At 50.2% G+C, this 10000-nt stretch overlaps 1 long non-coding RNA gene across 1 annotated transcript in view; it reads left to right on the forward strand.

The window, feature by feature from the left end:
- The first annotated feature begins 4968 nt into the window (after positions 1-4968).
- The window catches only part of LOC139666860 (uncharacterized), a 16112-nt gene continuing 11080 nt past the window's right edge, over positions 4969-10000 (forward strand). The window contains exon 1 of the long non-coding RNA XR_011696921.1: positions 4969-5001. This is a non-coding gene — a long non-coding RNA (uncharacterized lncRNA). The remainder of the gene's footprint in view (positions 5002-10000) is intronic.

A 10000-nucleotide genomic window follows, 5' to 3' on the forward strand; every position in this document is an offset into this window, starting at 1 on the left:
CTGATGTGAATTAATCTGATCTGACTGGTCTGATCTGAATTGATTTGATCTGATCTGAATTGATCTCATGTGATCTGATCTGAACTGATCTGAACTGATCTGAACTGATCTGAACTGATCTGAACTGATCTGAACTGATCTGAACTAGGGATGTCCAACAAAAATCGAAGATCGATTTATTGTTTGTTATGAATCACGTCGATGAACCTTAACGGTTAACAGCTGTTTGAACTGCGTCACCGCAGCCGGTTAGTCCACCTGACCCTGAAACCAACGTGGAGCAAGAAATGTCTCCAGACCAGGCAGGACTCCAGACTCACAGCACTAACACAGCGGTGCCTCTGCACCCCGGGACCTCTGTCCCGTCGGAGCGTCTTCTCTGGGACCTCTGTCCCGTCGGAGCGTCTTCTCTGGGACCTCTGTCCCGTCGGAGCGTCTTCTCTGGACCTCTGTCCCGTCGGAGCGTCTTCTCTGGGACCTCTGTCCCGTCGGAGCGTCTTCTCCGGGACCTCTGTCCCGTCGGAGCGTCTTCTCCGGGACCTCTGTCCCGTCGGAGCGTCTTCTCTGGACCTCTGTCCCGTCGGAGCGTCTTCTCTGGACCTCTGTCCCGTCGGAGCGTCTTCTCTGGACCTCTGTCCCGTCGGAGCGTCTTCTCTGGACCTCTGTCCCGTCGGAGCGTCTTCTCCGGGACCTCTGTCCCGTCGGAGCGTCTTCTCTGGGACCTCTGTCCCGTCCTCTGTCCGTCTGTGTGTATGTGGTGTGTTACTCTGGAGTGTTTTGTTTTTTTTTATATTTCATTCGGAGTTTGGAAACGTTATTTCAGTCAGATTGATATTGGAATATGAGCATGGCAGATGAAAATGCGGCAGGATTTTACGATCCATAACTGCATCGCCTACACAGACTAATACTATAATAAAATTCTTATTTAGTTCTTTCTGATTACAGCCTCCAGTCAGCTTCAGTGCTGCTCAGTGTGACTAACGGCCGAAATACACGGGACACGGACGCGGCGCGACACGTCTGCCGCGGAATGCCCGCAACAGAGCGCGTCCGTAATAATCAGCTGAAGCTGCTTCACGGACCACGGAAGCCGCACGGCTCTTCTCTATTTTTGTGCGTCTGGTCTATTTTCCCCTCTACGCGCGGCTACCCGGCCCTCAAACATGTAAAAACTCCATAGAACTGTGTAAAAAACGAGTACAATCTGTTTAAAAATGTTTAAAATAAATACCTCATTGTACCAGAGGCAATGTGACGCAGCAGAGCGACCTTGTGGGTGTTTTTACATCGCACATTAAAATAAATCAATCAAATCAATGTGTATCCATGATCCTGTAGTTAAAACGATCTAGTTAATTAATTCAATACCAGTTAATATAGCCTATACTTCCAAACCAAACCAAAGTATCCTACTTGATATCTCCTCAGAAAACGATGCAACCACACGCTACAAAGACGGAGTCTGTGTAGCAGGTAAAAAACCCGCTCCGCCCCGCCTACGGGACGCGGCGCGTCCGTGTCCCATGTATTCCGGCCGTTACGCTGTTTGTCTGGATAAACCTTCGACTCCAAGTGTGTGTGATGATGCACATGTGTAACAAACCTGGGCCTAACCTGGGCCTAACCTGGGCCTAACCTGGGTCTGGACACGCTGGCTCAGCGGTTAGCACTGTCGCCTCACAGCAAAAAGGTCGTGGGTTCGAACCCCGGTCTGTCCCAGGTCCTTTCTGTGTGGAGTTTGCCCATGTTTATGTGGGTTCTGACCGCTCCTGACCGGAACAGATACTGGAGCTGGTCCCGGGTGCTGAGCTGGCCCCGGCTCCTGGTGGTGGGTTCATGCAGAGGATAACTTCACTTGTACGATGACAATGAAGGAATCTTCTCTATCTGATCAGTTTTCTTTCTCCTAGAAGAAAATGATTTTAGTTTTTCTGTTTGTTCAGATGTTTGAGTTGAAATCTAAAAAGTATTTTTCAGCTTTCTGTCTTTACAGTGTTGACAGTCTCTCTTCTGGAGGCAGCCGTGTTTTTTTGTACCTGCGGTTTCCACGGCAACACTTTGATGTTTTGTGAGTGTCGGTGTTGAGTCTGCTCTGTGTTCTTTACACCTTGAATTAAAATGCGTTTTGGGTGATCGGATTGCAATCGGATAGTTCTTGACCACATGAAAGTTCAGGTGTAAATGCACCGAGGCACCGAGGACGGACCGCGATCCGATCGGCCGAACCGCCTCCGGAGGCGGTCTGGGACGCATCGAGACCACACTGAACACAAGTGGAAATGCAGCTGTGTTTTCAATCCACATACAACAACTACGTGGAGGAAATACGTAATCGTGCCGACTTTCGTCTTCGGCGTTCCAGTTGTTGAAGACGCTTCTTCCCCCGCTTCCAAAAGCAAGCAGGCAAATTTATGGTTTCTGCGCCCGGTGTGCCCGGTGTTCCCGGTGTGCCCGGTGTTCACAGTGTGCCCGGTGTGCCCGGTGTGCCCGGTGTGCCCGGTGTGCCCGGTGTGCCCGGTGTGCCCGGTGTTCACGGTGTGCCCGGTGTGCCCGGTGTTCACGGTGTGCCCGGTGTGCCCGGTGTTCACGGTGTGCCCGGTGTGCCCGGTGTTCACGGTGTGCCCGGTGTGCCCGGTGTGCCCGGTGTGCCCGGTGTGCCCGGTGTGCCCGGTGTTCACGGCAGACTGTTCTCTCCGCAGAGCCACAGCATTTCATGGTAAATGCGGTGCAGCGCTACGGTGCGGACCCTCCACAGACCCCTGCAGACCCTCCACAGACCCCCTTTGGACCCTCCATAGACCCCCTGCGGACCCTCCACAGACCCCCTGCAGACCCTCCACAGACCCCCTGCGGACCCTCCACAGACCCCCTGCAGACCCTCCACAGACCCCCTGCGGACCCTCCATAGACCCCCTGCGGACCCTCCACAGACCCCCTGCGGACCCTCCACAGACCCCCTGCGGACCCTCCACAGACCCCCTGCAGACCCTCCACAGACCCCCTGCAGACCCTCCACAGACCCCCTGCGGAGCTCCACACTCGCCGCACAGACCCTCCGCACCGCGAACACCAGGCACACCGCAGAAACCGTAGTCCATAGCGGCTTCACAGATGGGTATCATCTTTTTTTTTTTTGTTGGACCCACACAGACGAGAGGAGGATCTGAGGTTCGGCTGTTTGAGCCGGACAGAGCGATCGGATCTCAATCGGATCTCAATGTGGACTCTGGAGACACATGTTCAGACCAGCTGTAAATGTAATCAGGTTAAATCATCTCTAGATACAATCTGGATACGAGACGCATGTTAATGCAAAGTGTAAAGAGGGCCAGAGAGTCTGAGGCAGAACAGGTGCATGATGGGACTTTCTCACTGGGCGTCCTGCGGCTCAGCGGTCTGAGGGTCGAGTCCGGCCTGGACCTTCGTCACCTGTCATCCTCTCTCCTAGTCTTTCCTCTCTCTCCTAGTCTTTCCCGTCTCTCTCCTAGTCTTTCCTCTCTCCTAGTCTTTCCTGTCTCTCCTAGTCTTTCCTCTCTCTCTCCTAGTCTTTCCTCTCTCCTAGTCTTTCCTGTCTCTCCTAGTCTTTCCTGTCTCTCTCCTAGTCTTTCCTGTCTCTCCTAGTCTTTCCTCTCTCTCTCCTAGTCTGTCCTCTCTCTCTTAGTCTTTCCTCTCTCTCCTAGTCTTTCCTCTATCTCCTAGTCTCTCCTCTCTCCTAGTCTGTCCTCTCTCTCCTAGTCTTTCCTCTCTCTCCTAGTCTTTGAAATGAGCGATCTTCTCTCTGTCTCAAATTTAATTTGCTTTATTGTCATGAATGTTATAAAGAAACAATGTTGCCAAAGCAAAAAATACAACAGTCATCAACAATAAAATATATAAAAGATAAACATAAACACATATTATCAGTGTTGGGAACGTGTTACAAAGTTACTGTAATTCCTCTACTTTTGGCAGTAACTAGTAATGTAACTAATTACTTTTTGAAATTAATAACGCAATTACAATTACTGAAATTTAAATGGGCTCGTTACTCGTTACTGGATCATCCGGTTTATGATCGTCCGACTTTACGGTGAATCAAAAGACGACCGACTGACCTGAGACTTTATTTCTCAGAAGAGACTAGAGACAAATCTGGAGACTTTTTCTGACCATATGAAGCAAAGTTAATGAGTTGAATCCAAAGCATTTGGCAGTAAACTGGTTTGGCTGATGCAGGTTTTCTCTACTTGTCTGATCCAGAGTCACATGATCACAGTGTAGCTCCTCCCTCTGCTGAGAGCAGGGACTGTAGGATAGGGTCCGCTTGTAATTGTTACCGGCGTACGCCGAAACCGGCCCGGGTGGGTGGAGTCAGCACTTGATATGCAAATTATCGTATGACATCACCTGGCGACTTCTAGCGACTTTCTGAGCAGCCAATAGCTGCTTTCCTTGTTAAAGAGTTGGCAGCTCTGCTCCCGGTGCGTAACTCCGCCCACACAGTGAACTGATGCTGATCTGAAGCCTGTGAGGCTGCAATAAATACACCTATCAAAACATATCTATTGAGTTTTATTGTTCCACTGCTTACTGTTCATCACAGTGACAATGGGCACAGTGACAGATAACATGTGACAGTTGTCTTGTCACACTGTGCCACAGCAACACTACAATAATATATCTATGTGTCATAAGAGAATTGAAGCAGACATTTAAAAGTAACACAAAAGTTACTTTCCCTAGTAACTAATTACTTTTATTATGCAATAATTGGTAAAGTAATTCAATTACTTTTTGAGAGAAGTAACTAGTAACTGTAGCTGTATCCCTTATTACTGGGACTGATAATGAGTCTCTCTCTCTCTCTCTCTCTCTCTCTCTCTCTCTCTCTCTCTCTCTCTCTCTATCCCGCCTTGCTCCCTCCCCCTCCTCCGCGGAGTTCCGGACATGCGCAGTCTATCATCGTAGTCACTACTTCCGTGTTGTGTTGCTGTCAACACTGTGAGGGAAGAAGCGACGGTAAGAAATCAATAACTTTAATTCAAACGCTTCACATTTGAATAATTAGCGGCGCGAGCTTCAGTCAGCGGCTTGTTGTTGTAGTTGGACCCGGCCAGAGGCGCGCGGGGCCGGGCCGCAGCCCCGCACTTTACCGCCGGGGTTCGGCTGTTGTGTTTCCTGACAGAGTCAAGCTAGCAGAATAAGAAACACTACGTCCGGTCGTACCTTTCAAAATAAAAGACTTGTTGACGAACGTCTGAAAGATTTCCTTAGATGAAACTTGACTGTTTCCTGTTGGGTCTCTGCAGCAGCAGAATAATAAAATATAAATAAGAATATTAAGTTCCTGCAAACATCAACAGATTTTAAATGTTTGAAACGTTTGACTGAACTCATGAAGAAACAGATTACAGAATTAAAGGATCAGGCTGTTGTTTTTAATGCATTTCTTACCGTCAACAAATCCTATGAAAATAACAAAACAAGCAATGAATTTGTTTTGCCAACAAGTCTGGTCCATGTATCTGGTCCCAGTGCAGCCATAGAACTCCATTGTATTAAAAAACGATTAAAAACCACAGAGTCACAGAGCCATGCTGCTGCTCTGCAGCATATTTCATCATCACCATGCACCGGGCCGGACCACTTTTTCCTCAAACAACTTAATAATCCGGCCGGAAACACTTTTCCATCTCAGGAAAGTAGTTCCGTAGCACAGAAAATAGTCCCCCGGCGTAATGAAGAATTTGTTCTCTTTTGAATTTGATTTGGTAAAAACTACAACAGCCTGACTTTTCATGGTAACAGTTAGAGATTTTTAAAATGTAAACTATGTCTTTGTGAGCTGAATTTAAAGGTTTTTATCTTACAGTTGGAGCCAATGACTTCCTGGTTGACGGATAAAAACAGAACATGGGAAGTCAGAAAGTAACGAGAGGAGAGCAAACACATTGTTGATGTTGTTGTTTTCATTGGATTTGTTGACGGTAAGAAATGCATTAAAAACACCAGCCTCATCCTTTAAGAGAATGTGCAGTAGAACATATTAAGTTAAAGAAACATAAATGAAAAAAATATGCAAATATACCAAAAAGAATAGAAAAGAAATTTGAATATTACAAATAGTAAAGAGCAGGTCAGGTGCATGTTATGGAGGACAGTTCAGCTCTCCGTCTGTTTCGTCCTCGTGTTACATCTGTGGCTTTTATTTTGAAGGGCGGTTTGTCTATTTTCCGGTATCACTTTGTCTGTTGCTGTGTGACTTGACAGCTTCGCTTCCTGCCATGACGGTGATGATGATGATGATGATGAAGGGGTGTGTGTGTGTGTGTGTGTGTATGTATGTGCTGACTAATCCACCATGTTTTCCACCAACACACAACAATTATTACAGCTGGTCTGTTGAAGTGTGTGTGTGTGTGTGTGTGTGTGTGTGTGTGTGTGTGTGTGTGTGTGTGTGTGTGTGTGTGTGTGTGCTGTAGTTTTGTAGAGAAAATATCAGAGGGAAAAAACAGATTCTTTATTTTCAGTCTGTATGTTTGTATTTAGATTTCTAATTTTATTTTATGATATATTTTTTAAACTTTTTTAATGTTTTTTCTTTACTCTTTTTATTTTAGTTAATGAATTAGTTTGTTAAAGGAAAAGTTGAAACCAAAAATGAAACTTCAGTCATCTCCTCCTTCCTCAGATGAAACTCTTTAGTTTGTTTCCATAAAACAGACAGCTGGAGCCTCGAGACCATCTGGAGATCCATAAAGTTCCTCCAGACAGCAGAACCCAGGTCTACTGAGAACCCAGGTCTGCTGAGAACCCAGGTCAGGTCCGCTGAGAACCCAGGTCTGCTGAGAACCCAGGTCCGCTGAGAACCCAGGTCTGCTGAGAACCCAGGTCAGGTCCGCTGAGAACCCAGGGCCGCTGAGAACCCAGGTCTGCTGAGAACCCAGGTCCGCTGAGAACCCAGGTCCGGTCCGCTGAGAACCCAGGTCTGCTGAGAACCCAGGTCAGGTCCGCTGAGAACCCAGGTCCGCTGAGAACCCAGGTCAGGTCCGCTGAGAACCCAGGTCTGATGAGAACCCAGGTCCGCTGAGAACCCAGGGCCGCTGAGAACCCAGGTCAGGTCCGCTGAGAACCCAGGTCCGCTGAGAACCCAGGTCAGGTCCGCTGAGAACCCAGGTCTGATGAGAACCCAGGTCCAATGAGAACCCAGGTCCAATGAGAACCCAGGTCCAATGAGAACCCAGGGCCGCTGAGGCTGACGGTAAAGTTGTCACGGTACCATTTTCACACCGGTGTGGTTTCCCTCCTCAACACTGGTCACACTGGTCATACTGGTCATACTGGTCATACTGGTTATACTGGTTATACCGCCTGTCACCACTAGAGGGTCTGAGCCTGTCAAAGTCACCGACGCTGAAGTGAAACTTAAAATTCCTCCAAACTCACGTTAACGGCATTTGTAAACGGATCAGTTTTTAATCAGAGATTAAAACACTGCTCACTCAGAGAGTTAATGCTCTTCTTTAGCCTAACATTGGATTGAACTGGACTCATTACTGTCACTAGGTAAGGACAAATAATTAATCCTATTCATCCTAATCTGTCATATTAGTGATCAGATATTAGTGATCAGTATGTTGTTAGTATGTCCATTTATCATTCAGTAGCCTAACTTGAACATGGAAGCTCTGAATATGTGCTTTTATTTTACAAAATACAAAATAACAGTATTCCCGGTGTGGGGCTGATAACGGTGTGGACTCCAAGACCGTACGCCACCGGGACACCGCCCACCGGGACACCGCCCACCGGGACACCGCCCACCGGGACACCGCCCACCGGGACACCGCCCACCGGGACACCGCCCACCGGGACAAACCCAGCCTCCGGTCACACAGGCAACAGACGATACTGACAGCAAATCTCCACTACAGACAGCTGAGTTAGAGAAACAAATCTCCTCTTCTTACCGGTTTACAAACAAACTGAAATATTTCAGTCGAATGTCTTGATGCTGGAGATCGATCCACAGCTCAGTGAAGGAGGACTGGACCACAGCTCAGTGAAGGAGGACTGGACCACAGCTCAGTGAAGGAGGACTGGACCACAGCCCAGTGAAGGAGGACTGGACCACAGCTCAGCTCAGTGAAGGAGGACTGGACCACAGCTCAGCTCAGTGAAGGAGGACTGGACCACAGCCCAGTGAAGGAGGACTGGACCACAGCCCAGTGAAGGAGGACTGGACCACAGCTCAGTGAAGGAGGACTGGACCACAGCCCATTGAAGGAGGACTGGACCACAGCTCAGTGAAGGAGGACTGGACCACAGCTCAGCTCAGTGAAGGAGGACTGGACCACAGCTCAGTGAAGGAGGACTGGACCACAGCCCAGTGAAGGAGGACTGGACCACAGCTCAGTGAAGGAGGACTGGACCACAGCCCAGTGAAGGAGGACTGGACCACAGCTCAGCTCAGTGAAGGAGGACTGGACCACAGCTCAGCTCAGTGAAGGAGGACTGGACCACAGCCCAGTGAAGGAGGACTGGACCACAGCCCAGTGAAGGAGGACTGGACCACAGCTCAGTGAAGGAGGACTGGACCACAGCCCATTGAAGGAGGACTGGACCACAGCTCAGTGAAGGAGGACTGGACCACAGCTCAGCTCAGTGAAGGAGGACTGGACCACAGCTCAGTGAAGGAGGACTGGACCACAGCCCAGTGAAGGAGGACTGGACCACAGCCCAGTGAAGGAGGACTGGACCACAGCTCAGCTCAGTGAAGGAGGACTGGACCACAGCCCAGTGAAGGAGGACTGGACCACAGCTCAGCTCAGTGAAGGAGGACTGGACCACAGCTCAGCTCAGTGAAGGAGGACTGGACCACAGCCCATTGAAGGAGGACTGGACCACAGCCCAGTGAAGGAGGACTGGACCACAGCCCAGTGAAGGAGGACTGGACCACAGCTCAGTGAAGGAGGACTGGACCACAGCCCATTGAAGGAGGACTGGACCACAGCTCAGTGAAGGAGGACTGGACCACAGCTCAGCCCAGTGAAGGAGGACTGGACCACAGCCCAGTGAAGGAGGACTGGACCACAGCCCAGTGAAGGAGGACTGGACCACAGCTCAGCTCAGTGAAGGAGGACTGGACCACAGCCCAGTGAAGGAGGACTGGACCACAGCCCAGTGAAGGAGGACTGGACCACAGCTCAGTGAAGGAGGACTGGACCACAGCCCATTGAAGGAGGACTGGACCACAGCTCAGTGAAGGAGGACTGGACCACAGCTCAGCTCAGTGAAGGAGGACTGGACCACAGCTCAGTGAAGGAGGACTGGACCACAGCCCAGTGAAGGAGGACTGGACCACAGCCCAGTGAAGGAGGACTGGACCACAGCTCAGCTCAGTGAAGGAGGACTGGACCACAGCCCAGTGAAGGAGGACTGGACCACAGCTCAGCTCAGTGAAGGAGGACTGGACCACAGCTCAGCTCAGTGAAGGAGGACTGGACCACAGCCCAGTGAAGGAGGACTGGACCACAGCCCAGTGAAGGAGGACTGGACCACAGCCCAGTGAAGGAGGACTGGACCACAGCTCAGTGAAGGAGGACTGGACCACAGCCCATTGAAGGAGGACTGGACCACAGCTCAGTGAAGGAGGACTGGACCACAGCTCAGCCCAGTGAAGGAGGACTGGACCACAGCCCAGTGAAGGAGGACTGGACCACAGCTCAGCTCAGTGAAGGAGGACTGGACCACAGCTCAGTGAAGGAGGACTGGACCACAGCCCAGTGAAGGAGGACTGGACCACAGCCCAGTGAAGGAGGACTGGACCACAGCCCAGTGAAGGAGGACTGGACCACAGCTCAGTGAAGGAGGACTGGACCACAGCCCATTGAAGCAGGACTGGACCACAGCTCAGTGAAGGAGGACTGGACCACAGCTCAGCTCAGTGAAGGAGGACTGGACCACAGCTCAGCTCAGTGAAGGAGGACTGGACCACAGCCCAGTGAAGGAGGACTGG

The sequence above is a fragment of the Centroberyx affinis genome, unplaced genomic scaffold, assembly GCF_046629955.1.
Source record: "Centroberyx affinis isolate AG114_WGS23_722 - 3 ecotype Tasmania unplaced genomic scaffold, CSIRO-AGI_Caff_v1 ptg005170l_1, whole genome shotgun sequence".
NCBI classification, from domain to species: domain Eukaryota; kingdom Metazoa; phylum Chordata; class Actinopteri; order Beryciformes; family Berycidae; genus Centroberyx; species Centroberyx affinis.